Source organism: Canis lupus, chromosome 33 (assembly GCF_003254725.2).
Source record: "Canis lupus dingo isolate Sandy chromosome 33, ASM325472v2, whole genome shotgun sequence".
NCBI classification, from domain to species: Eukaryota; Metazoa; Chordata; class Mammalia; order Carnivora; family Canidae; genus Canis; species Canis lupus.
Genome location: NC_064275.1, coordinates 2,949,609 through 2,976,648, shown reverse-complemented (window position 1 = coordinate 2,976,648; position 27,040 = coordinate 2,949,609).

The following is a 27,040-nucleotide window of genomic DNA, read 5'->3' as shown; positions in this document are numbered from 1 at the left end:
CTAGGCACTCCATTAAAGAAAGCCATTAAGACAGAAGGGAAGAGAGCAAGAGAGAAAGGAACAGACAAGAACTGCAAAAACAACTACAAAACAACAAAATGGCAGTAAGTACATAGTCCTTAATAATTACTTTAAATGCAAGTGAACTTAACGCTCCAATCAAAAGACATAGGGTGACTGAATGGATTAAAAAACAAAAACAAACAAAAACAAGAGCCATCTATATGGTGCCTAGAAGAAACTCACTTTAGACCTAAAGACACAGTGCAAGTAAAAGGATGAAAAAGCAGACCATAAAATTACAAGTGGAAAAAAAGTCAGGGGAGCAATACTGAAATCAGACAAAATAGACTTTAACAAGAGCCAAAGAAGGGGACTACATACCATAAAGGGATCAATCCAACAAAAGGATGTAACAATTGTAAATATCTATGCACCCAACATAGAAGCAACTAAGCTCTTAAGCACATAAGCAATTATTAACAGACACAATGGGAGAAATTGATAGTAATACAATAATACTAGGGGCCTTTAGCCCCCACTTATATTAATGAATAGACCATCCAGATAAAAACATCCATAAGGAAACTGTCTTTGAACAACACATTATACTACATGGACTTAACAGATATGCATAGAACATTCCACCCCAAAACAGAAGAATACACTTTCTTTTCAAGTTCATATGGAACATTCTTCAGGATAAATCACAGGTAGGGCTACAAATCAAGTCTCAGTAAATTTAAGAAGATTGAAATTGCATCAAGCATCTTTTCTATCCACAATAGTACGAACTAAAACTCAATGACAAGAACAACACTGGAAAAAATGCATATAGTGGCTAACCAACATGCTGTTAGACAACCAATGAATCAACCAAGAAATCAAAGAAAACAAAAAAATACATGGAGACAAATGAAAATGAAAACACAATGGTCAAAAATCTTTGAGACAGAGCGAAAGCAGTTCTAAGAGGGAATTTTGTAGCAATATAGGCTTACCTCAAGTAACAAGAAAAATCTCAAACAATCTTTAAAGGAACTAAAAAAACAAAGAAAGATTAGTACAGAAAGAGAGATAAAAAAAAAAAATACAAAAGATCATTGAAATCAAGAGTTGGTTCCTTGGGGCAGCCCCAGTGGCTCAGTGGTTTAGCACTGCCTTCACCCCAGGGCCTGATCCTGGAGACCGGGGATCAAGTCCCATGTTAGGCTCCCTGCATGGAGCCTGCTTCTCCCTCTGCCTGTGTCTCTGCCTCTCTCTCTCTGTGTGTCTCTCATGAATGAATAAACAAAATCTTTAAAAAAAGAAGAGTTGGTTCGTTGAAGATATAAAAAAATTGATAAACCTTTAGATAAACAAATAAAGGACTCAATATTAAAAATGAAGAAAGAATAACTTACATCAAAATACAATGGATTATAAAGAATTTTATGAATAATTATATGCCATATATTGGACAGCCTGTGTTTCATTCCATGAAACACACTATCTTCATTAATTAAGTTAGAAAGAATGATAAAATTTGAATAGACTAATTACTAGTAACAAAATTAAATCAGTAATAAACTCCCAGAAATCCAGGAAAGGATGTGTTTTCTGGTGAATTCTACCAAATATGTAAAGAAGACTTAATACATATTCTTCTTACACTATTCCCCCAAAATTAAGAAGGGTGCCTGGCTGGATCAGTCAGTGGAGCATGCAACTCTTCATCTCAAGGTTGCAAGTTTGAGCCTCACATGGGTAGTAGAGAATAAATACTTTAGGATATAAAAATAAAAACTATATAAGAGGAAGGATAACTTCCAAATGCGTTCTATAAGACCAGCATTATTCTGATACCAAGACCAAAGCTTCTACAGGCATATATCTGATGAACATAGATGCAAAAATACTCAACAAAAATAATAGCAAACTGTATTCAACAATACATTAAAAAGCAATCACCATGACCAAGTAAGATTTATTCCAGGGCTGCAAGTGTGGTTCTATATTCGCAAATCAATTAATGTGATACGTCAAATTAACAGAAAGGATAAAAAAAACAATCATCTCAAAAGATAAATTTGTTAACAAAATGTTTATATGTATCAAATGAACAAATATATTCAAATGTATCTATTTATGATAACACTCAACAAAGTGTTGAGTGAACAAATTCACTCAACAAAGTGAATTTAGAGGAAACATGATTTCAACACAATAAAGGCCATATATGGGGATGCCTGGGTTGGTTGAGCATCTGACTCTTGATTTCAGCTCAGGTCACGATCTCAGGGTCCTGAGATCAAGCCTCACATCAGGTTCCATGCTCAGTGGGGAATCTGCTTGAGATTCTGTGTCTCTCCCTCTTCTCTTCCCTCTCCCTTTCCCCTCGTTCACTCTATCTCAAATCAATCAATCTTTTTTTTTTTCAATTTTTAAATAAATAAGTATTAAGTAAGTCAGTAAAGGTCATATATGAAAGCCCATAGCTAACATCATACTCTGGTAAAAAAAAAAAAAAAAAAAAGAAAGAATAAGATCAGGAATAAAACAAAGATGTCTACTCTTCCCACTTTTATTCAATAAAAACACTGGAAGTTGTAGCCACAGGAATCAGAAAACAATACAAAAGAAAAGGCATCCAAATTAATAAGGAAGAAGTAAAGCTGTTACTATTTGCAGATGACATGATACTATATGCAGAAAACTCCACCAAAACACTATTGGAACTGATACATACATTTGGTAAAGTTGCAGGGTAGAAAATCACTCTATGAGAATCTGTTGCATTTTTATACAGTAACAATGAAGTAGCAGAAAGAGAAATTAAGAAAATACCATTTACAGCCACCTCAAAAAGAATAAAATACCTAAGAATAAATTTAATCAAAGAGGTCAAAGACCTAAAGTCTGAAAACTATGACATTGATGAAATAAACTGAAGAGGACAACAAATAAATGGAAAGATATACCATGCTCATAGATTAGAAAAAAAAACAAAAACCTAATATTGTTAAAATGTCTGCAGTACCCAAAGGAATCTATAAATCCAATACAACCCCTATCATAATACCAATAGAATTTTGCACAGAACTAGAAGAATCCTAAAATTTGTATGGAACATACAAAACACCTCGAATAGCTAATGCAATCTTTAAAAAGGAGAACAGAGCTGCAGGCATCCATTCCAGGCTTCAAGTTATACTCCAAAGTTATGGTAATCAAGAAAGGATGGTATTGGCACAAAATAGACACACAAAAAATCAGTGGAACATGATAGCAAGCCTATAAATAAAGCTGCACCTAAATGGTCAATTAATCTGCAACGTGAGCAGCAAGATTATACCATAAGGAAAAGACAGTCTGGTGCTAGAGAAAACTAGACAGCTATATGCAAGAGAAGGAGAATGAGAGTGGACTGCTCTCTTACACCACACACAAAAATAAACTCAAAATTGATGAAACACCCACATGTGAGACCTGAAACCAGTAGACTGCTGTATGGAAACATAATGATCTTTTGGACATCAGCCTTAGCGACATATTTGTGTATACATCTCCTCAAGCAAGGGAAAATATACAGAAGCAAAATGGATTTTCACAATAAAGGAAACATCAGTGAAACAAAAAGTCAACCTACTGAATGAGAATGGATGTTTGCAGATGATTTATCCAATAAGGGGTCGATATCCAAAATACATAATAAAGGATTTATACAACTCAACCCAAACAAACAAGCAAACCAATTTCATTTAAAAATGGGCAGAGGGCCTAAACAGGCATTTTTAAAGGACTACGTATAACCAAGACATGTAAAAAGATGTTCACTATCACTAAGCATCAGGAAAATGCAAATGAAAATCACAATGAGATATCCCATTACACCTGTCAGAATGGGTAGTATCAGAAAAACTAATAACAAGCATTGGCAAAAATGTGGAGAAAAAGGGACCCTTATGCACTGTTGGTGGGCATGCACATTGGTGCAACTACTTCAGAATACAATGTGGAAGGTTCTCGAAAAAGAAAAATGGAATTACCATATGGTCCAGTAATTCCACTACTGGATGCTTACCCAAAGAAAACAAAAACAAATTCAAAACTGTATATGCTATGTTTATTGAGATCTTGCCATTTGCAAGATGATAGGTCAAGAAGGTACTATGTGAAATTAGGGAAAGCAAGAGAGTGTATGATTTTATTTAAATATGGAATTTAAAAACCAACAACAAGAAAAAAAAAACAGTTTCAAATATGGAGATCAAATTTGTGGTTGCCTGAGGGGACATTGTGAAGGGGATGGCAAAATAAAGGCCATTAAGAGGTACAAACTTCCAATTATAAAATAAATAGGTCACGGATTTGCAAAGTACAGTACAGGGAATACAGCCAATAATATGTTAATAATGCTGCTTGGTGATTGATGGTGACTAAGCTCATTGTGGCAAGCACTGAGTAATGTATAGAATCCTCAAATCGATACACTGTACATCTGAAACTAATATAATACCGTATGCTAATTATACTTTAATTAAAAAAATTAGAATAGCTGTCAGAAGAAAATGAAATGATAGTGGGATCAAAGGAAATGAGTAAGTTAATTAAAAAGAAAAAAATTTAAACACTATGACGTTACTCTTAGTTACTGTAGTATATATTTTATTAAAAAAGTTCATTCCTCTCAGCTATGATACACTAAAGGACTTTGATTAAAACAGTAAAATTAATAACATGATATTAATTTTTTTTCTATTGACTCAATAATATACTTTGTTATGCTTGTTTGTTTTCAAATCTGGCCAAGGACCATGCACTACATTTAACTGTAATTTTTTCTTTTTTCTTCTTTGATCTCTTTAATCTCTTTTTAAAATTTCTCTTAATATTTTTATTTATTCCTTTAAAAATATAACTATTTTTATGTCCTTGCTTTTTTGTCTTTTTGGCCATTGATACCTTAAAGAACTCAGGTGTATGTGCATTTTTTAAAATATACCTCTTAATTTAAACAATTTTAAATATATTTTTTAAATTGAAGTAGAGTTAACATACAATATTATGTTTCAGATATGTAACACAGTAATGGATAATTATACACATTACAAAATGCTTTGATCAGTGTAGTTATCATTTGTCACCAATGTTATCATAATATACTTGACTAATTTCTCTATTCTTTATTTTTTAGCTCTGTGATTTATTTATTTTGTAATGGAAATTTGTTTCTCTTAATTCTCTTCACCTATTTGAATTTTCTTATTATCTCTTTATTCAGATTAAACATCATTTATTAAGAGTACTATGAAAATGATGTGTCCCTTTCAGTTCATTACCTTAGTAGGGCCATGAGGTCATTTTTGTAAGATTGTTGATATTAAATTCCATTACTCGATTTAAGGTAGTGTCCCCAGATTTCTTCATTGTAAAAATATTTTTTACAATATTAATAATCACATTACTAAATATGTAGTAACTAAGATCATTCATTATGTATAAGTGCATAATTCATGATTGGAAAATGTTAGTGTTTTTATTCTACCATTCTTTCTACTTATAATATGGATATTTTTACACGCAGAAGAGCCTTTTGTTCTCTGCACACTTGCACACTGTGTCACAGGGACTTAATGTTTATTTTATTCCATCTTGGTAGCATGGACAGGAACAGGGTCTGGACACCAGAGCTGGCCTGCTGCCTCAGTAAGCCCAGGCTTGTAGCCCATACCAGCCCCAGATGCCCTGGGACACTAAAAAAAAATCTATCTATCTATCTATCTATCTATCTATCTATCTATCTATCTATCTATATTTATATATATATATATATATAGTTTTAAAAAAGCAGCTAGAATATAAAGGAAGTAGCCCTAGAATCCTGCCAAATGGTGAGGGAGCAGCTGGAACTCTGCAGGAGGGGCTGGGGAGCACCATGGTTTATGTTCCTTCTCCACCTTGATAGCATGAATAGGAGCAAGTCTGGAAGCCCTAGCGGGCCCCACTTTAGTGAACTCTGGGTCCCTAACCCACACCAGTCCCAGTTGTCCCACAATAGGAGCCCCTGCACAACACAAACCAGGATACCCCTGTTCAGTATTTACACCAGCCCCAGCTACCTCGCCACAGTGACACAGGCTTAAAACAACTCAAAACACCCCAGGTCCTTATCACTGCAAATTCAGATGTCTTGGTAGGGCACCTCCAGTGCATAGCACGCTGACATCTCCCAGGTCCCACCTGCTTCAGCTCCAGCTGTCCCACCAGGGTAAATCCTGAGTGCCCCAGGAATCCCTGGTCCATATGCCTTGATCTCAGCCACCTCACCAGAGCAATCCCTGTGTGGAGCAACCTAGGACCCACTAGTCAGCACCCTGCCTCAAATCCAGCTGCCCCACCAAAGTATCCCTTTGATGATGCATTTCTGGGGACCTTGTCCCATGCTGTCCATAACTCCAATTGCTCTGCCAGGGCACCTCCTGCACTGGGAACCCTGAGACACCCCAGCCCCCAGCCACTGTAGTTTCACTGTCCTGCCAGGGTGCCCTCTAGGCATAGAGCTCTGTTCATAAAAGCCCAGATACCCCAACTTGTGCCCACTTCAGCTTCAGCTATGTGGATGGGATGCCCTCTGTGCAGAGTGTCCAGGGACTGCCATAGCCCATGCTCACTTCAGCTTTGGCTGTATTGCCACAGCACCATCTGTGCAAAGATCTCTGAGACCACCTAGGTTGCACTATTTCAGCTTTAGCTACTCTGACAGGATGTCTTCTGTGTAGACAGCCCAGAGATTGCCATGGTCCATGCCTGTTTCAAATTTAGCTGTATTTCCAGAGCACCCTCTATGCAAAGAGCCCTGGAAATCCCTGGTTTGTATCCATTTCAGCTTTAGCTGCCCTACCATGGTGGCCTCGGTGTGGAGATCTCCAGGACTATCCCCACCCATGCGCACTTCAGCTCTGGCCATCCCACCAGGATAGCTTCCAGTACAGAGTACCCCAGGACCCCCAGCCCATGCCAACCACAGCTCAAACCAGACAGCCAGTTATCAGGCACACACAGGCTACAAAGAAGGTGACCAGACACAAGATTACTCCTTCAAGTTTAGATGTTACTATTCTGCCTATTTCATAGAAACAGACACAAAAAGTCAAGCAAAATGAGGAGACAGAGCAAGATGCTCCTAATGAAAGAACAAGACAAAACGTCAGGGGGGAAAAAAAACTAAATGAAACAGAGATAAACAATATGTCTGATAAAGACTTTAAACTAGTGATCATGAAGATGCTCATCAGACTAGAGAAAAGAAGGAGATGAATTTAGTGAGAACTTCAACAAGAGATAGAAAATATAAGTCACTAATCAGAGTTGAAGAGTACAATGAGTGAAATGAAAAATACACTATAGAGGGAATTGACCATAGATTAGACAATGCAGAAGAAATGGATCAACGATCTGGAAGGCAGGGTGATAAGAAGCACCCAAGCTGTACAGCAAAAAGGACAATGCATTTTTTTTTTTTTAAATGAGGATTGGTTAAAGGCTCCCTTGGGGAACCTCAAACAAACATTCACATTATAGGGGTCCCAGAAGGAAGAGAAAGAAAAATGGGCAAAAAACGTATTTAAAAAAAAAGAAGCTGAAAACTCTCCTAATCTGGTGAAGGAAACTGATATCCAGGTTCAGGTAGCACAGAGAATTACAAACAAGGTGAACTCAAGGAGGTCCACACCACACACATTAACATGTAAAAAGTTAAAGATAAAGAGTATTTTAGAGGCAGCAAAGGAAAGAAAAAAGAGAATAATGGAAACCCCATACAGCTATCAGCTGATTTTCAGCAGAAACTTTGCAGGCCAGAAGAGAAAGGCATAATTTACTTAATGGTCTGGTAGGAAAAAAGAAAGACCTATAATAAAGAATACTCTACTGACAATGCTGTTACTCAGAACTGATCGATAAAAAGTTTCACAGACAGACAAGTGTTTATCACCTACAAATAGGCTTTATAAGAAATGTGAAAGGGACTTCTTTAAGGGAAAAAAAAGACTAATTAGAAGATAATTATGAATAAAAGCATATGAAATATGACAACATATACATAAATATATGTACATGGGAGTAAAAAAACAATTTCTTCTAGAATGTGCTTGAACTGAAGAGACTATCAATATAGATTGATATTTATTTAGGATGATATAGGTGAGGCCCATGTTAACCAGTAGCCCCAAACCAGTAATAATTATACAAAAAGTAGAGAAAGAAAGCCAAACATAACACTTAAAGTCATCAAGGAAAAAGAAGGAGAGAAAAAGAAACAGAGAACTACAAAAACAACCAGAAAACATTAACAAAATGGTAATAAGTACATAACTATCAATAATTGCTTTAAATGTAAATGGTCTAATGTTCCAATCAAAAGACATGGGCAGCAGAATGGATTAATAAACAAGAACCATTTACATGCTGCCCACAAGAGGTTCATTTCAGACCCCAAACCACATACAGATGGAAAGTGAAAAGATAGGAGTTCTGAATATTCAATGTCATGAGCTTTTCTGTCAATCCCAATAGGAAGGGCTTGTTTTTCTGGTATTGAGACCAAAAAAAATGTAAATTATGTGGCACTTTTGTTTCCCTTCCCATGTTGGCACCCATCAACTTAATAGCTTGCTTGCTTGCCTTTTTCCAAGTGACCAAGGCAGCAACTCTCCATCCTGTTGTCTTCATAGGGGGACATAGTTTTCCTCTATATTTTCAACCATCTTCCAATCAATCTGCTCTCCTGGCTACACTGTGTGGATGATAACAGATGCTTGAGAGTGGAATCTGAGCTAAAATATGGAAAGGACTCCGGGCTTAGCTACAAGATCCACAAACCTGTGCTATCAAATTGAAGAGGCAATTCATTACCCAGTAAAGAAAGAATTTTTGCCCTTATTCCTTTTTTTTTTTCTTTTCAGGGGAATCCACTAATGAGGAAACTACATGTTCAAAAACTTCTCACTTTCTTATTCAAGGAATCAGCTTGAGGCAAGGAAGGATAAAGAGATACCGGGGAAATGGAGGAAACAGGAACAGTAGAGAAAGAAGGAAAATTATTATTTTTTTTTTAAGATCTTATTTATTTGAGAGAGAGAGACAGTGATAGCAACAGAGATAGCATGAGCAGGGAAGAAAGGAAGAAGCAGGCTCCCTCGGATGTGGGGCTCGATTTCTGAACCCTGGGATCATGACCTGAGCTGAAGGCAAACAACGAACTGACTGAGGCACCCACACACCCCAGAAGAAAAATTCTGATAAAGGGAAAATACCTTTAATTCTCATATTTTCTCTTTCATTTTTTTCAATTGTTTTTTCTGGCTCTTCAAATCATTTTTAATTTTCTCCTTAAGATGACATCCCCCAAAATATCATAATTACCAATAAATAATTTGGGATGAATTCTAAGAATCCCAGAAAACACATTAATTTATCCAAATTAAAATAACAGTTCTGGGGGACCTGGGTGGCTCAGTTAAGCATCTGCCTTTGGCTCAGGTCATAATCGCAGGATCCTGGGATCTAGCCCCAAATCAGGGCTCCCTGCTCGGAGTGGGGGTCTACTTCTCCCTTTGCCTCTCCTCCTCTTCATTCTCTCTCTTTCTCTCTCAAATCAATAAAATCTTAAAAAAAAAAAAAAAAGAACTGTTCTTAGGCCATTAAGGAGTCAGATTCTCTTATATCCATTCAAAATTTGATAGAAAGGTCATAGCTTTTTAAGAGAAAGAGGTGACATTCTTGGATTTTCATGTTTTCCAATGATATGATCTTAATATTATTTTAGAATCTCTATCACCCTTATTCAAGAGTAAAATCTTGGATTTAGAGAGGGTGGTGGTATAGCTAATATTCCCCAAAAGTGGAGAGCAAGGAGGGAAACGTCTTTATAATTCATGGCCACTTACTGACGATTGTGTGGCTGTAGACCTTCAGCTGCTTTGGTCAGTTCAGGAACTTCCAGACATCCTGTCTTCATCACCAGAATTGTTGGGGAAATATAATTAAGCACAAAATCTTCTCTTGACCCAGAAAACCTCTGAATGAAGACAGAAGAGAGATAGAACAATTTCATTATTGAATAAGCATTAAACCAGAATGTGATGTGCATCACAAATACTTTGCTAAGAGACTGCGAAACCAGAAAGATAGCTCACCCTTTAATACAGCCAAGCTGACACGCAGCATTTTCATACACCTTCTCGAAATAAACAATAACCAGTCCTCAAGTAAGACGGGTGGGCAGCATTATTTGTAATGCAGTTTATCATAAATTCTCCTCCTAATTGCATGGTCTACCTGTGTTAACTGGCTTTATCCAAAGGAAAAATTAAATTTCTCATATCTTTCCCACCTGACGGAGCTTTGCAACTTGGAGAAGGTGCCACAAAAATGAGGCTCCTACTCTCCCACAGAAACAGGGAGAGAGGGGCCCTGTCCTTGTTGAGGATTACATTTCAAGGATATGGTTCCCTGCTTGTTGACTGTCGACAGAGACATTTCTGGGTCATAAATCTGGCAAGCAGCCTATTTAGCTTTTAAAAAGATTTGTAAATATTTCAAAGAGACATCTAAGAACTCACTATTACCAGTTGTCTAAAATAACAAAAGGCAGTCTCTTCCCTTATTGCCAATAGAGAGAATGACGCTTCTTATTTTTCATTTATATTTTGCTCTTACAATCTCAATAAACAGTACATCTACTTTCTACTTATTTGTTAGTTGGGATACGCCAACGGCCGTAGTAACTCCAAAATCTCAATGGTTTCACAGAACAGAGAAACATGCCTTATTCATGTAAGTCTAATATCATGAAAAGTGGATTTCTCTCTATACCATCCTTTGGGGTTCCTAGGTTTTTCTCCCTACTGACGCTTCCAACAAGTATTAGGCAGAAAGTAAGCAAAAAGAGACGAGGGTCTCTCAAGTTATTGTGGGAGGAGAGCACAGGCTATTTCATCTTCTATATGTTTCTGACATTTAAGCACATATTTTCTATGATATTAAATGTTATTTTATCTTCAAAACATGGTGCAAAAGAAGCCAGACAAAGAAGTCATCACTTTGTAGTGTTATTTATAGAAAGTCCATGACCTGACAACAATAATCCAGGCTAGTAGCACTTAAGGATGGCTGTGGGCCAGGGAATGGGCAAGAAGGAACTGAGATGAAGGAAATATCCCATACCTCCCTACCTTCCCCCCTCCCCTTATTTTTTTTGGATGAAAAACTAAACCTTATTTTAAAAAACAAACCATTAGGAAGATATATCACAGCCTTGAAACACCAAACACAGATTATATTATCATTTCAAGTAATAAGTTGGTGAAAAGACAATAAGGTCCTTATCAAAATGATAAAATGCTAGAGCTGGGACAGCAACACCCTTCGCTTTGAAGACCTCAAGCAAAAGTGGTATTTGGTCATGGAGGAGTTGCCCCCTTTTGCTTTAAAGGAATCACAGCTCATCCCTGAGTTGCTTACTTTTTCTTTCCTTTGGCCTTGCTGTGGCCAAGCGATTGTCTCAGTAGGGCTAAATAAGTCATACTCAGTTTAGGCTTTCATTCCATTCTGTTCTAGAAAAACCACATTTTTTCGAAACTCAGTACTTAACATCTCCCTTAATAAGGAAGGCAACAGTTCCTCCGTCCATGTTCATTCCTGGATACGGGCCTACAGGGCAATCAGAACCCACTTTCCTTTCAAGGGAGAGTGTTCCCGCAAGACTATCTTGTTGCTCTACTGCAAATAGCCTCAGGCCCAGCATGGCAGCCCTTAAAAGGGAAGGTCTGCTTCCCACACCCAGTGTTGTCCACAGGGTCTCCTAGCTGAAAGATGTAATCTGTATTTCAAAAAAAAATGCATGTCCACCTCTTGATAGAACAGAGATCCACAAGGAGCTGTTCAAATTTCTTTCTTTCTTTCTTTTCTTTCTTTCTTTCTTTCTTTCTTTCTTTCTTTCTTTCTTTCTTTCTTCTTTCTTTCTTTCTTTCTTTCTTTCTTTCTTTCTTTCTTTCTTTCTTCTTTCTCTTTCTTCTTTCTTTCTTCTTCTTTTTCTTTCTCTTTCTTTCTTTCTTCTCTTTCTTTCTTTCTTTCTTCTTTCTTTCTTTCTTTCTTCTTTCTTCTTTTCATTTTTTTTTAAGATTTATTTATTTATGATAGACATAGAGAGAGAGAAAGGCAGAGACCCAGGCAGAGGGAGAAACAGGACCCATGCCGGGAGCCCCACGTGGGACTTGATCTTGGGACTCCAAGATTGCCCCTGGGCCAAAGGCAGGCGCTAAACCGCTGAGCCACCCAGGGATCCCCAAGGTGTTCAAATTTCTTAAATTTCTTATGCAAACAACCTCTTCCAACTCCACATTTTTTAAAGCCTTTTTTATTTGAGAGAGAGTGAGGTAGGGAGAAGGGGGAGAGTCAGAGGGAAAGAATCTTCAAGCAGACTCTTGCTGAGCACAGAGCCAAGGTAGGGCTCAATCTCACCACCCTGAGATCATGACCTGAAAACAAGAGTCCGACGCTCAACTGCCTGAGCCCCTCAGGCACCCCTCCCAACTCTACATCTTAAATCAACTTCATACCCTTGTATATAAAACAAAACCAAGCAAATCAAAAACCCAGAAGCCTTCTCCCCACTCTGCCCCCTTCTAAATTAGGGACCACATGGATTTTGTTTTACAGTTTATGGAAAATGATTTTGTGATCCTTCGGGTAAACAAGAGGTTGGCAACAAACAGAAACACATACATAGGCTGCTCTAGTGGAATTCTGTCTACTATAATAGGATAATAGGAATACAGTAATCTTTCCCTGATCGTATTACCCTATTATTTTGTTTTTGTCTTCTAATGGTGTAGAAAATTTGAAAGATCAGAACTGCAACTCTTTTTTTTTTTTTTTTCTTTGAGTATCCCTTCTTTCATTTTTTCCCCCTTCCCTTCTCTGGTCCTATGCTACAAAATTCTCAATTATGTTTGAAAAATTTTAGCAAAATCTTTATACATAAGTCCCACCTCCATAGATTGTAGAAGACTTTATGTACTATCTACTGAATTAAAAACAATATATATCCTTTTATTTTGATTAACAGATTGCTGTTCATAGGAAATATAGATATATTTTCCAATTATGTTTACATGTACATGAAAAATTGTAGTAAACAAATCACATTAAAATGACAGCAGTTTCTGCACTTTGATATGTTTACAGCTTTTACCTGATTAAATTTTGGGAACAAAATTGTTCCCCATAGCAATTTGTATAACTGCAATTCTAACAAATAACCTGTTGTTAGGAAATAAAGAATATATATGACTACAACATCTGAAACATGCATTTCACTCAGATTTGAAGTTTAATTTACTCTAAGCTGAACAAGTCAACAATGTTAGACAGCTGTTCAAATGTCTAACATTCTCAAAGATCCATTACTACAAGACCTTACTGCAAAAACAAGTATGTACTAATGATTTTTGTTAATCACCCATGACTCAAGTGTTACACTCAGTTGTAAGCACTGTTTTTAGAAGATGGTGATCAGAACAATAAAGGTTCTGGAAATAATGGAAATTAATTTAATTCTCATGTTAACTCTGAGACACAGAATGTATCATCCACATATTTTATCGATGATGAGAGATACTAACTTTCTGTATCTAAAACAGTGTAGTGAAGTGTGATGATGGAATACCTACCTATTTAGATGTATCTTGATCATAAAGGCCATCCTATTAAACTGTCTCATGCTATCTATCAGCAAATATTTCACAATTAATAGTAATTCACAACATTGTGAAAGAAAGTTGGATGCAAGGGAAATGTTAACATTTTACTTTGAAGGTAGTCTGTAAATATATAAAGCAAAGTAGAAAATAATGTTTCTTTAGAAAGAGTAGGTTTACAGAAAAGCAGTGGAACCTGTGTATGTCTGTGTATGCAGACATATATGCACATACGTATTACACTGGCTTCTAGGTTACGTGCAATTTAATCTCTGTTCTTAGCATAAGAAATACATTTAGGTAGATTTCAGACAAAATCACTCTCTCTAACTAAAAATAGTCAGCAGTCTTTCTGAAATGCAAGGAAATTTCAAATTTATAAAAAATAGCCAGACATTCTTGTGGAGCTTACATTCTTGCAATGTGAGGGAAAAGAAGAACAGGTCATGACTAAATTTCATGCTCTCATGAACCTTAAAATAATTTACAGAGTTATCAGGTTATTTATTCAGTGTCCTTATTACATGACAGTTGTAGTTACACAGGTATGCCAGACTGAAGGAAAACCTTTTAATTTTGAGCCAAAATAAACTCTACACATTTAATGATTAACTTGTGGCAAAAATTACCTTAATATGCATATTTGACATGTCATATGCTGCATATATTTTATATGTATATATTTAACTGTATTTGAAACAAAAATCTTAAATTTTATTTTAAAGATTTTCCTATTTATTTATTTATAGAATGATTGAGTGAGTGAGAAAGACCACAAGTGTACAAGTGTGGGGAAAGGCAGAGATAGAGAGAACCTCAAGCAGAATCCATGCCGAGTATGAAACTGATGCAGGGCTCTCTCTCAGGACCCTGACATCATGACCTAAGCCGAAATCAAGTCAGTTGCTTAACCAACTGAGCCACCTAGGCGCACTTAAAATCTATAATATTAAATTGAATTGAATTAAGACACTGCATTTCAAACACATCATATTTTAATGTTATTTGTTGTGTTTTATTTTTCTTTGTAGAATCCATGATATTTGGTCACCCGGTTTGGTTCAGACATTTGTGCAGTCAGAGTGTGTCATCATATATAAGGTCAACTTTGGGAAGCAAACTTGAAATGTAACCTGTACTGTGTATCTATCTGTCTTGGTGAACCTCCTCTCCACTCCCACCCCTTTTTTAAGTAAGCATCAGAGTCAAGAAAAAGGAGCTGGTCATTCAATTATTATTTGCTCCAGCATTATTCTTTTCCAGTAACAGATAAAACATTCATAAGACAGAATATCAGATAAAAAACTGTAAATAAAGACAAGAATAGACTGGAAACTTACATGATGGGGCTACTTGGGGATAAGTGCAGAGTATCTCAGTGAAATTCTATACTCATGAGTGGAAGACAGAGGATGGGACTACACCTTCGCAATAGCTTTGTGGAATAATCCAAAAAGAAAATAATCCAAAAAGAAGGGATTATATTGAATTAAAAATAAGTCTTCCAAAGGAAGAAAATGAACTCTCATTTCAAAAACTACACACTGGAGCACCTATGTGGCTTAGTTGGTTGAGCATCCACCTCTTGATTTCAGCTCAAGTCATGATCTTAGGGTCATAGTATTGGCTCTGGGTCAGGCTCTGTGCTCAGCAGGGAGTCTACCTGAGATTCTCTCTCCTTCTGCCCTCCCCCTACTCATGAGCATGCATGTGCTCTCTATCTCTCTCAAATAAATAAATAAATCTTAAAAAAAAAAACCTACACATGACATTTTTAATGTTCTTTTAAATCTAAGCTTTTTTTGTGGTAGGCATACTAGTGCTTCCCCTAAACTGAATATATATATTATATAAAAAGGCAAGCTTAAAAATTGAAGCCACCTATCCAGAAACCTGGTCTATTATATATATAATATACATAATATAATATATAATTATATATTATATCTAATAATATATACTATATATGTATAATTTATATAATTATAATAATATAATATATATACATATATATGTGTGTGTGTGTGTATATATATATATATATATATATATATATATATATATAATCACTTAAAGAAAGATCTGAACTTTGACTGCTGTTCTAAACCCATACAGTAAGGGGTACCAATGCGGCAAAAAACAGGATGATTTTCCCTTAACCCTTCTTATATTTTCCTAGTTTTTATAACCAGATCTTTAATTCTGGCTTTGTAGGCCAGAGGCCCATTAAATTTATGCAGTAAAACTCGTAATTTTTAAAAAATATATTTTATTTATTTATTTGAGAGAGAGACAGAGCGAGCACAAGCAGAAGGAGGGCAGAGGCAGAGGAGAGGGACAAGCAGACTTCTTGCTGGGTGGGGAGCCTGACTCAGGACTCAATCCCAAGACCCTGGGATCATGACCTGAACTGAAGTCAGATGCTTAACGAACTGAACAACCAGATGCCCCAAAACTCAGACAATTAATCTGGTATTTGATTTCCAGCTCTTCTACTGCCATTCTCCATAAACCCCTTCACCTAAGATCTGTCTCTGTCAATTCACAGTTGGCTAAAGACTTACTTCCACCTAGACCAGTCTCCCATAAAACATACTTTGTCCATACCTCAAGCACTATAATTATGCTTCCCAAATAATTTCTGTCATGACACCAACATTCTAAATCCTACCCACTGGAAAGCAACCTTTCCCAGGTCAGATCTAGGCTGCCAAACAATATATAGATTATCGATAGCTTTGGTGAGAGCACAAGGTAGAATTCATTGCATCCATTCTCTTTCTTTGAGACATGCTTATAATTATTATGATATAAGTATCATTTTGCCTAATGCTTAGAGCCAACTACAGAGATATATATGCATATGTGTATATATATATGCCATTATACATATATAAATATTATGATATATATACACACATTATATATGTATGTGTGGTATTATATATATATATATATATATATATTCTGTGTCATTCAGATATGACCAATTTTTGTTCAATTTAAAATTTTTAAAAGTTTAAAAAATAGTGTTGCTTTGAAACTTAAAGCTGGCAAAAATGTAGTATGCATTTTCTTTTAACTCATCAAAATAGTCAAGGTCATAGGGTAGTCAACTAGCCCATTATCTAGAGAGAGAGAGAGAGAGAGAGAGAGAGGTTTCTACAGAGGATGAAACTGAAGAATATATAGCTAAACAAAAGTAAGAAAAATTCAGTTTAAATAAAAACATCAAATAGGTAGTGTGGGCTGGTAATAGAGTGTGATAAGAGAGATGTTTATATATAAGAGTTCATATCAACTTCTAAGCCTTATTTTAGATCCACCAAGTAATCATTCTGAAAAACACTATGATGGTATAGGTATGGGCATGAGACTTCATCAGTGATTCTTATACACTAATACTCTACCAAATACAACATTAATAAACAGTGGGTAGGGCAATAAGAACTATTGCCTTCAGGGAAGTGATGAAAACCCATTGCAGCTAGAAGAATGAGACACAAAGAATCCTTTGTTTTTAAGGAGAGGCAGAAATAATTTTAGGCCAAAACTACAGCTAGGAGAACAGAGGGAACTCTTACCCAGGAGACCCAGGAATAGTCTGTCTAAAATTGAGTCTCTATCCAAAAAAAAAAAAAAATGGAGAATGATGTTACTTCATTACCCACACACCTCACCATAAGGCTAGCAAGCGTCTAGTAACAAGTATAAGTGGAAGAAAACTTCAAAGGGAAGACCTAAAAGTGAGTGAATAACAGACATTGAGAACAACTCTCCATCAAATCAGCTCCTACTCTCAACATAAAAGTTATAGGGGATTCTGATGACTACTGAAATGAAAGTAAATACAACAGTAAGAAACTTCAAACTCAGGTCAACTCCTAATAAGACTAAACCAAAGCTCCAAAATAAAGACTTACAAGGGAAACTGCCCACCATAAACTTACTTATTTCAGTCTTTACTATTTAACAATAAATCAAAATACATAAGAAAAGGCAGGGAAAAAGCATTACATTGACAACACACACAATAGCTAAAAGGACAAGACTAAGATATGATGCATACATTAGGATTGTCTTCTGAAAAGGAATAAAAAATCATTTTTAAAGTGTTGATGGCTCTAATGAAAGTGGTGGAGAACACATGGAACAAGATGAATAGCTTCAACAGAAGGATTAAAATGATAAGAAAGAGCCAAATGGAAATGCCAGGGATAAAAGTACTAAAACAATCATGAAGAATGCCTTTGGTGGTTTCATCATTAGACTCAACTAAGCCAAGGAAAGGATCTGTCAACTTGAAATTGTTTAATACTCAAACTCAAAAACAAACGGGAAAAAACATATAAGAAATCTAAATGGATCATCTAAACGCTATGGGACTTCACCATAACAAATGTGTAACAGAAGTCCCAGAAGGAGAAGAGAAAGAACAAAGGAGAAACATTATTTGAAAAAAGTGAAGTAATGACTGATAATTCTGCAAAAATAATAGAAGACATAGAGATGTCCAACAGGCTCACACGAAGATGCTTAAGCTAACTAATAATCAGAGAAATGCTAATCAAAACCACAATGAGATGTCACCTCACAACTATCAGAATAGCTAAAATAAAAACGAAATGAAATAGCCAGTGTTGGCAAAGATGTGGAGAAAAAGGAACCCTGTGCACTGTTAGCAGGAATACAAATTGCAGGGCAGTATGGAGTTTCCTGAAAAAATTAAACATAGAATTACTATATGACCCAGTAATTCCACTACTGGGTATTATACAAAGAGCATGAAAATATTAATTTGAAAATATGTTCATTGCAGAATTATTTACAATAACCAAGATATGAAAGCAACCTAAGTATCCATTGGCAGATGAATAAAGAGGTCGTAGCATATATATACAATAGTATATTCCTCATCCATTAAAAGTAATGAGATTGTGCCATTTACAATAACATGGATGATCTAGTGTGTATAATGTTAAAAAGTAAAAGTACAATTTGATTTCACTCATGTGGAATTTATGAAGCAACATTTCTAAAAAATGAGAAAAACTAATAGAATACAGAAAAAACTGGTGGTTGCAGAGGGCAAGTGGGTGAGGTGATGGGTGACATAGATAAAAGCAATTAAGAGTACATTTATCTCGATGAACACTAATATATGAAACTATTAATCATTATATTGTACACCTAAAACTAATATAACACTGTATGTTAATTATACTTCAATAAAAAAATAAAAATCATCTTATTAACTTACTAAAGTAACTGCAGAATAAGTATTTTGCATAATTTAGCATTTGTTCATAATAAAACTATGCAAACTAATGATAGAAATTCCCTTAGCTAATAAAAGGCATCTACAAAAGCTAATATCATACATAATGAGAAAATTTGGATTTATTTCTCCTAAAATTGATTACATGGATATAAGATGTCTTTTAATACCACTCCTACTGAACATTGTACTGGAAATTCTAGGCATTCCAGTAAGGCAAGAAAAAAAAATGAATGATATTCAGATTGGAAAGGAAGGTATAACAACTATCCCTATTAATTTACAACATGATTGCCTCTGTAGAAAGTGTCAAAGAATCTTCAAAAGAGCTCCTAAGTCTGGAAAACAGTTTAATGATATCCCATGATGAAATGTTAAAATAAAATAATAAATTATATTTTTGTATAGTTGCAATGGACTGAATTTTTTAAACAAAAAGATACAAAGTTTACAGCACCAAAGTAACTACTTAGGTATAATTCAAGCAAAAGGTGTAGAATCTGTATGATGAACACTAAAATTCTTATGAAAGAAATTTAGAATATCTAAACAAATGGAGAAACAAATTATTTGTATGTATTGGAAGACTCAATATTCTTAGGATGTCATTTCTCCTTAAAATGTTCCTTTCATAGCAATTCCTAAAATATCTCAGCAGATTTTGTTATATATCAACAAGCTTAACCTGAAATTTCTATGTAATGAGAGGAATAAGACTACCTGAAATGGTTTTGAAAAAAGAACAGAGTTTGAGGGCTCATATTACCAACTTTTCAGGCTTGTAGTGTTGTTACAATAATCTAGAGAGTGTGGTATTAATGAAATAAGATAGAGATCAAGTGAATATAATAGAAAATACACAATAGATCAACACAAACATAAGCAGCTGATTTTTGATAAATGCACCATGAAACTCAATGGATAAAAGACAGTATGTTCAACAAATAATACTGGAACAGGTATTCATTGTTTTCTACAAAGAATGAATCTTGATCTTTACATCACATGTCATAAAAAGGACTTAAAATAGATAACAAATTTGTTATAAAATCTAAAATAACACTGCTTCTGGAAGAAAACATAGTTTAAAATCTGCCTAATTTTGAATTAGGCAAAAATGTTTGGTTTTACATAGAACACCAAAAAATAACCATTAGTGGGAAAAGAAATCTACATGATAAATGGGAAACAAAATTTTTTCTAGTAGATACAAATGTAAGGACTTTTAAAAAGTGGTGGAGACTTGAAGAAAAAAATTGTAAATCATATTTCTGAAAAACATATCTAGTATATATAGAGAGAATTCTCAAAACGTAACACTAGTAACACATTTAAAAAATGGAAACCACAATAACATTGAAGAGCACATACATTAGAATGCCTAAAACCCTAAAAAGTTAGTAATACCAACTACTGGTGATGACACATATCTACAAGAGTTTTATTCACTGCTGGTAAATTCAAATTTAAAGCAGTCACTTTTGATGATTGGGTTTCTTACAAAACTAAAAATAGTCTTAATGTACAATCCTAGGAGGTATCATAATCCTAGGTATTTACCCAACTGATTTAAAAATGTTTATACCTCAAAATATGCACATTGATATTTAGGAGCAGCTTGATTCATAATTGCCCAAACTGGAAGCAACTATGATATCCCTGAATGAATGAAAACAAAAAATATGGTATGTATACAATGCATTGTCATATAATGATAGAAAGAAATGATTGAGCCATGAAAAGATATGGATGAATCTTTTTCTTTTAAAGATTGTATGTATGTATGTATGTATTTATTTATTTAAGAGAGAGAGAAAGAGAGAAGGGATGAGAGAAGAGAGAGAGATTGTGCACAAGCCAGGGGAGAGGAAGAAGCAGACTCTGCTGAGCAGGGAGCCCAACGTGGGGCTCAATCCCAGGACCCTGAGATCATGACCTGAGCCAAAGGCTACCCAGGTGCCTCAATATGGATGAATCTTAAACATATATTGCTAAGTGAAAGAAATCAGTGTGAAACTAGTTATTTTATAATTTCAATTATATATACAGTCCAGAAAAGCAAAACCATGGGGTCAATGAGAACATTAGTGAGTACCAGCGGACTGGGAGGAGGAATGACTATGCAAAGCACAGGCGGTTTTTTTGGTTTTGTTTATTTGTTTGTTTCCCATCACAAAACTATACTATATAGTATTGTAATGATAGATACATTAGATTATGGCTCTTACAGTCTTGTACCACAAAGGATGAACCATGATGTGTACAAATACAGCAACAACAACAAAAAGGCATTCAGGAGATCAGAGGATCCCAGGAAAAAATATGCTACTTGCATTACAAATGTATGAAGTGGCCTCTGAAGGGGCTGGAAAATATCTTAACCTAAGAAACTTTGAAAATAAACAGAGTCTGTAAAGCAGAAGACAAAGGGAATCGCACATAAACACTGTACTCTGGTTGATCAATTTGTTTCCTATGGGTACAGGTTAAAATTTCTGAAGCTGTGATACATATATACTGGAACTGAATGATTACGTGAACCTAAAAGGAATAGTGGGAGCTAGTTTTCTTACTGGTGGAGTGGTAATTTACAAGCCAGTGGGAGAAGTCTTGAATGATCCATGTAGTAATGGATTAGAATTAGAAACAAAAATGGAATCATATTTAGCTTTAGATACAGATGATTACACAGAGGAAGATGGGTAGATACAAATACACAGGTTAGTATATGCCCATGTAGTTTGTTTCTTTCTCAACTGAAAGCAACTAGATGAAATGACACTACGATAGCAACAAGGAACCCTAAGGATCAGCCCCTGGTTTCTTATGGTAAGAGTAACAAGAACCTCCAGTAAAAAGAACTGGGACTCCTAGAAAAAATTGCTTCTTCTAGCAATGGGGCAGAAATATGCAAGATGATTATGGAAAAATGTGTAGTTCCAGATTGTAAGAAAGTACTAAAAACACACACAAATGCAACGATAGAGATTTATCAAACTGACACAGGAACCAACTGAAGCAGCTATGCCTGGCCAAAGCTAAGACTATTCATACAGCTTAGGAGAGAGGGGAAGGGTAGTTTACAGTGGAAATATTTAACCGATACCATCTCAATCAGGAGACCAAAGTCCACCTCAACAATGATAAGCTATGTTAATAGTGCATACCCTCGTTGTGATAAAATGACGCTTTCACCTCTGTGATGCTCCTCACAAAAATCTACAACCTCAATTCCAATATGAGAAAACCATCATACAATTCCCAATTTGGGGACATTCTATAAGACACCTGAGATACATTTTTCATAAACCATCAAGCTCATCGGAAATAAGGAAAGTCTGAGAAACTTTTGCAAACAAGAGGAGCTTATGGAGATATAATGACTAAATATAATGCAGTATCCTGGATGGGATCCTAGACTAGAAAAAGAACAATAGATAAAAACTAAGGAAATCTGAATAGGAAGTGGAATCTAGGTAATCATGTATTAATATTGTATCATTAATTATAATAAAAGTAACACATTAATGTAAGACATGAATAATAGAGGAAACTAGGCATAGAATGTGTAAAATATCTTTTACCATCTTTGATTTCTCAGGAAATCTAAAATAGTTTTTATTTTTTATTTTTTTTTTAAATTTTTATTTATTTATGATAGTCACAGAGAGAGAGAGAGAGAGGCAGAGACACAGGCAGAGGGAGAAGCAGGCTCCATGCACCGGGAGCCCGATGTGGGATTCGATCCCGGGTCTCCAGGATCGCGCCCTGGGCCAAAGGCAGGCGCTAAACCGCTGCGCCACCCAGGGATCCCTAAAATAGTTTTTAAAAAAGCTTATAAAATTGTCCAAAAAATTTGGATACTTCAAACTTCTATATACTTCAAAAAGTATGTAGATGGCAAATAATCATATGAAGAGATGATCAGTTATTTGGTAATTTAAAATTAAAATCACTATGTAATAACTCTCTATACCTACTAGAATAAAAAATAAGCAATAGCAAGTACTATGAAGGATGGAGAGAAACTGAAATTGTAATATATTTCTAGTGTGATTACAAATTGGTATGCTTTTTTGGGAAAATAGTTTGGTAGTGTATGAATTTTCTAATCTGCTATTGTAAAATACTATCCACTTAGTTGTTCAAAACGACAGAAATTTATTCTTACAGTTCTGGAGGTTAGAAGTCTGAAATCAAGTTGTTGGAAGGGTTGGTCCCTTTTGAGAGCTCAGACAGGGAGGATCAGTTCATGCCTCTCTTCAAATGCCTGGTGATTGCACAAAATTTGTGGCATAACTTAGGTTGTAGATATATCACTCCAATCTTTACCTCCTTCCACACATGGCATTTTCCCAGTGTATCTCTGTCCAAATTTCTACTTTTTATAACAATACAATCATTAGGCAAGGGTCCAATGTACTAACCCCATTTTAACTTGATCAACTCTAAAATGACCTTATTTCTAAATAAAATTACACTCTGAGGTACCAGGAGTTAGGGCTTCAATTTATTTATTTAATTTTTAGGGGACATAATTCAACTCCTAAGAAGCAATTTCTAAGAGTTAACCATGCAAATACCATGTAATCTAGTAATCCCCCTAACACAAAGTTACCCAAGATACATGAAAACATATTCACATGAAAACCTTTATGTAAATGTTTAGAGCAGGACCTATTGATGATTACCCCAAACTGGAAATGACTCAGGTATCCATCAACTGGTAAACTGATAAACCATGGTACATACACACGGTGGACTACTTCTCAGCAAAAGAATGAAACATGCTACTGTTTTACAAAACATAAGGTGCATTTAAACTGCATTTTAATAAGTCAAAGTAAAGCCAGATCCAAAAGCTTATATATTGCATGGCTTCACTTATATTTCATATGGAAAGATAAAACTACAGAGGTGAAATATATCTCAGCTTTTGGTTGAGAGTGGTGTCAGTTAAAGGGAGGGCTACCTAAAGACAACATGGACATTTCAGGGTAATGGGATGGATGTTATAATGATTGTGGTAGTGGATATATGGCTCCATGTCTTTTTTTAAAACCCACAGAACTCTACAATATAAATAGCGTGAATTTTAATGTATGCCAATTTAAAAAACCAACCAGGATATGTGTAAGGGAAAAAAAAGTTGTCATAATGCATGCTATGACAAATTAATTTAACATTATCACAAATGAATCACATAACCATATGATGGAGGTGCAGCAGACAACTTACCTCAGTAACTTTGAAAAAGACTCTCTTGATTTCATATTGTCAGGCCAAAGACAAAAAGAGTTGATCACAAACCCTGTAATTTAGTTATTATGTACATATGTGCTTCTAACAGGATTGTGGGTTGGCAATCTTGAAATTATGTAGATTCTAAAATTGAACAAATAGGTTGAAGTTTATGAATAATAAGGTTGGTAATAAAATATTTCTTTCTTTTTTGATTAGTAAGGTCCATATACAAATTCAACATATTAAACAACTTGTCCCTGAGTCTCAAACGTACATAAATATTTATAGCAAAAATTTATCTCAGAATCCATTTACTTTCAGTATCAATAGCTTTAAGTGAGATTTAGTAGTTCTGATAATACTAAAATGGTTGAGAAGTAGGTAACATTAATGACAAACAAGCAGCCAAATGGTAATATCTATATATGGATTCATTAGGTGTTCTATTCTTCTACTGATTTAACTTGATTTGCAAGAACTTGGGAGTCAGTAGAAATACTGAATTTAATTAGAAGGGCATTTTGTGACTGATTGCTTATTCATAGGCTAAAACACTGCATTTTTGCTCTACTATTTTAACAAAGTAAACAAGGTTTCAAAGTCTCAGAGAAAATATTATTCCATGACTCAAGAAAATTAATTATTCTCAATACAGTGCTTAGTAAAGAATAGGAAATAAAAGTAAAAGCTGGCTGCCAAGCATCAATAGACACAAAAAAGAAAGGAGATTAATAATGTTTGTTTCATGGTAACTACCACACAAGTTAATAAATGGAATTTGAATCCAACATGCTAATATTATTATTGACTAAAATATTAATAGTACTAAAAGAAGAGCTTTTAAGAAATATAATTATGGAAAGGAAATACTTCCTACTGTTATTCTTTCCTTTTCATTTTAAATATAGATTTCATTTTAACTATGGATAGCTCCATGCAGATGTGACATGAGGAAATATAGTTATAGCTACCACTATTTTGTATTGAAATAATAGAATTTGTTAATCTTAAAGTTATATGACAGACATCCAGATCTGCCTAAGATAGAGTAAGCACATTCCACCCAATATTTCCTAATGACTACAGCAACAGAAAAATCCTGACAAGAATATATAAGCAACTATCTACAGACCCTGAAAAGTAAATAATTGCAGGCAAACTTTGAAGAAAAATAAAAATTCAAATAACAACCCATACAGTGGTAAATTTCCTGTTTTAGGTTTTTTGTTTTGTTTCATTTCTCTTATTTATTTTCTTCATCCCATGCCTCATGCCAGACAGCCTGAATCCCAGAACTGTATAACTGCATAGCTGATAGAGACAGAAGCTCCTCCAAAAAACCAAAATAAAACAAAAACAAACTCTCTATCTTCTTACTATGGAAACTAGGAATAGATGTGTTATGAAGAAGATGAGAGGAAATCACAGACCTCTCTCCTCTTTCTCTCCTCAGCCCTTCCTATTCCCTAAGACACAACAATATTAAAATTAGGCCAACTAATAACCCTACAAAGGCCTCTAGTGTGTAAGCAAAAGGAAGAATCACGTGTCTCTGACTTTAAGTCGAGAGCTAGAAATAATTAATCTTAGTGAGAAATGTATATTTAAATTTCTCACTAAGATTAATTAGAAGACTTGCTGAGATAGTCTTCTTATGCTAAGCACTTAGCCAAGTAGTGAATGCAAAGGAAAAATTCTTGAGGAAAATTAAAATTGCTTTTCAGTTAACACATGAATGGTAAGAAAATGAAACAGTCTTATGCTGAGATTGAGAAAGTTTTACTGGTTTGAATAGAAGATCAAACCCTATATAGCATTTCCTTAAGCCAAAATCCAGTCCAGAACAAAATCCTAACTCTCTTCAATTCTCAGAAGGCTGAAAGAGGTGAGGAAGCTTCAGACGGAGTTTGAATCTAGTAGAGGTTATTTCATAGAGTTTAAGGAAAGAAACTAACACAAAAGTACATGTGCTGATGTAGAAGCTGCAGGAAGTTATGTGGAGGATCAAGCTAAGATAATTAATGAAGATTTTCAATGTACACAAAACATCTTTCTATTAGAAGAAGGTACCTTTTAGATACCTTTAGATATCTTCTCATAGCTAGAGAGGAGAACTCAATGCCTGGCATCAAAGTTTCAAAGGACAAACTAACTCTCCCATTAGGGGCTAATGCACCTAGTGACTAATTTGAAACTAATGATCATTTACCATTCCAAAAGTCCCAGGGTCCTTAAGTATTCTGTTAAACCTACCCTGCTTGTGCTCTGTAAATGGACCAACAAAGTCTAGATGACAGAGCATCTGTATACAACACGGTTTACTGAATATTTTATGCTCACTGTTGAGACTTGCTGCTCAGAAAATATATTCCAACTCATTGACAATGTACCTGGTTTCCCAAGAGCTCTGATGGAGATGTACAATGAAGTAAATATCGTTTTAAGGCCTACTAATACAAATATCCATTCTGTGGCCCATGGATCAAGGAGTAAATCTGACTTTCAAGTTTTATTATTTAAGAAATACATTTTGTAAGATTATAGCTGCCATAGATAGTGATTCCTCTGATGGATGTGGGCAAAATAAATTCAAAAACATATGGAAAGGATTCATCATTCTAAATATCATGAAAAATATTTGTGATTCATGGCAAGAGGTCAAATGTGATCAAGAGGAGTTTGGAAGAAGTTGATTCCAAACCTCTTGGATGACTTCCAGGGGCTTCCACATCTGGAGGAGGTGGCTCCAGATGTGGTGGAAACAGCAAGAGAATAA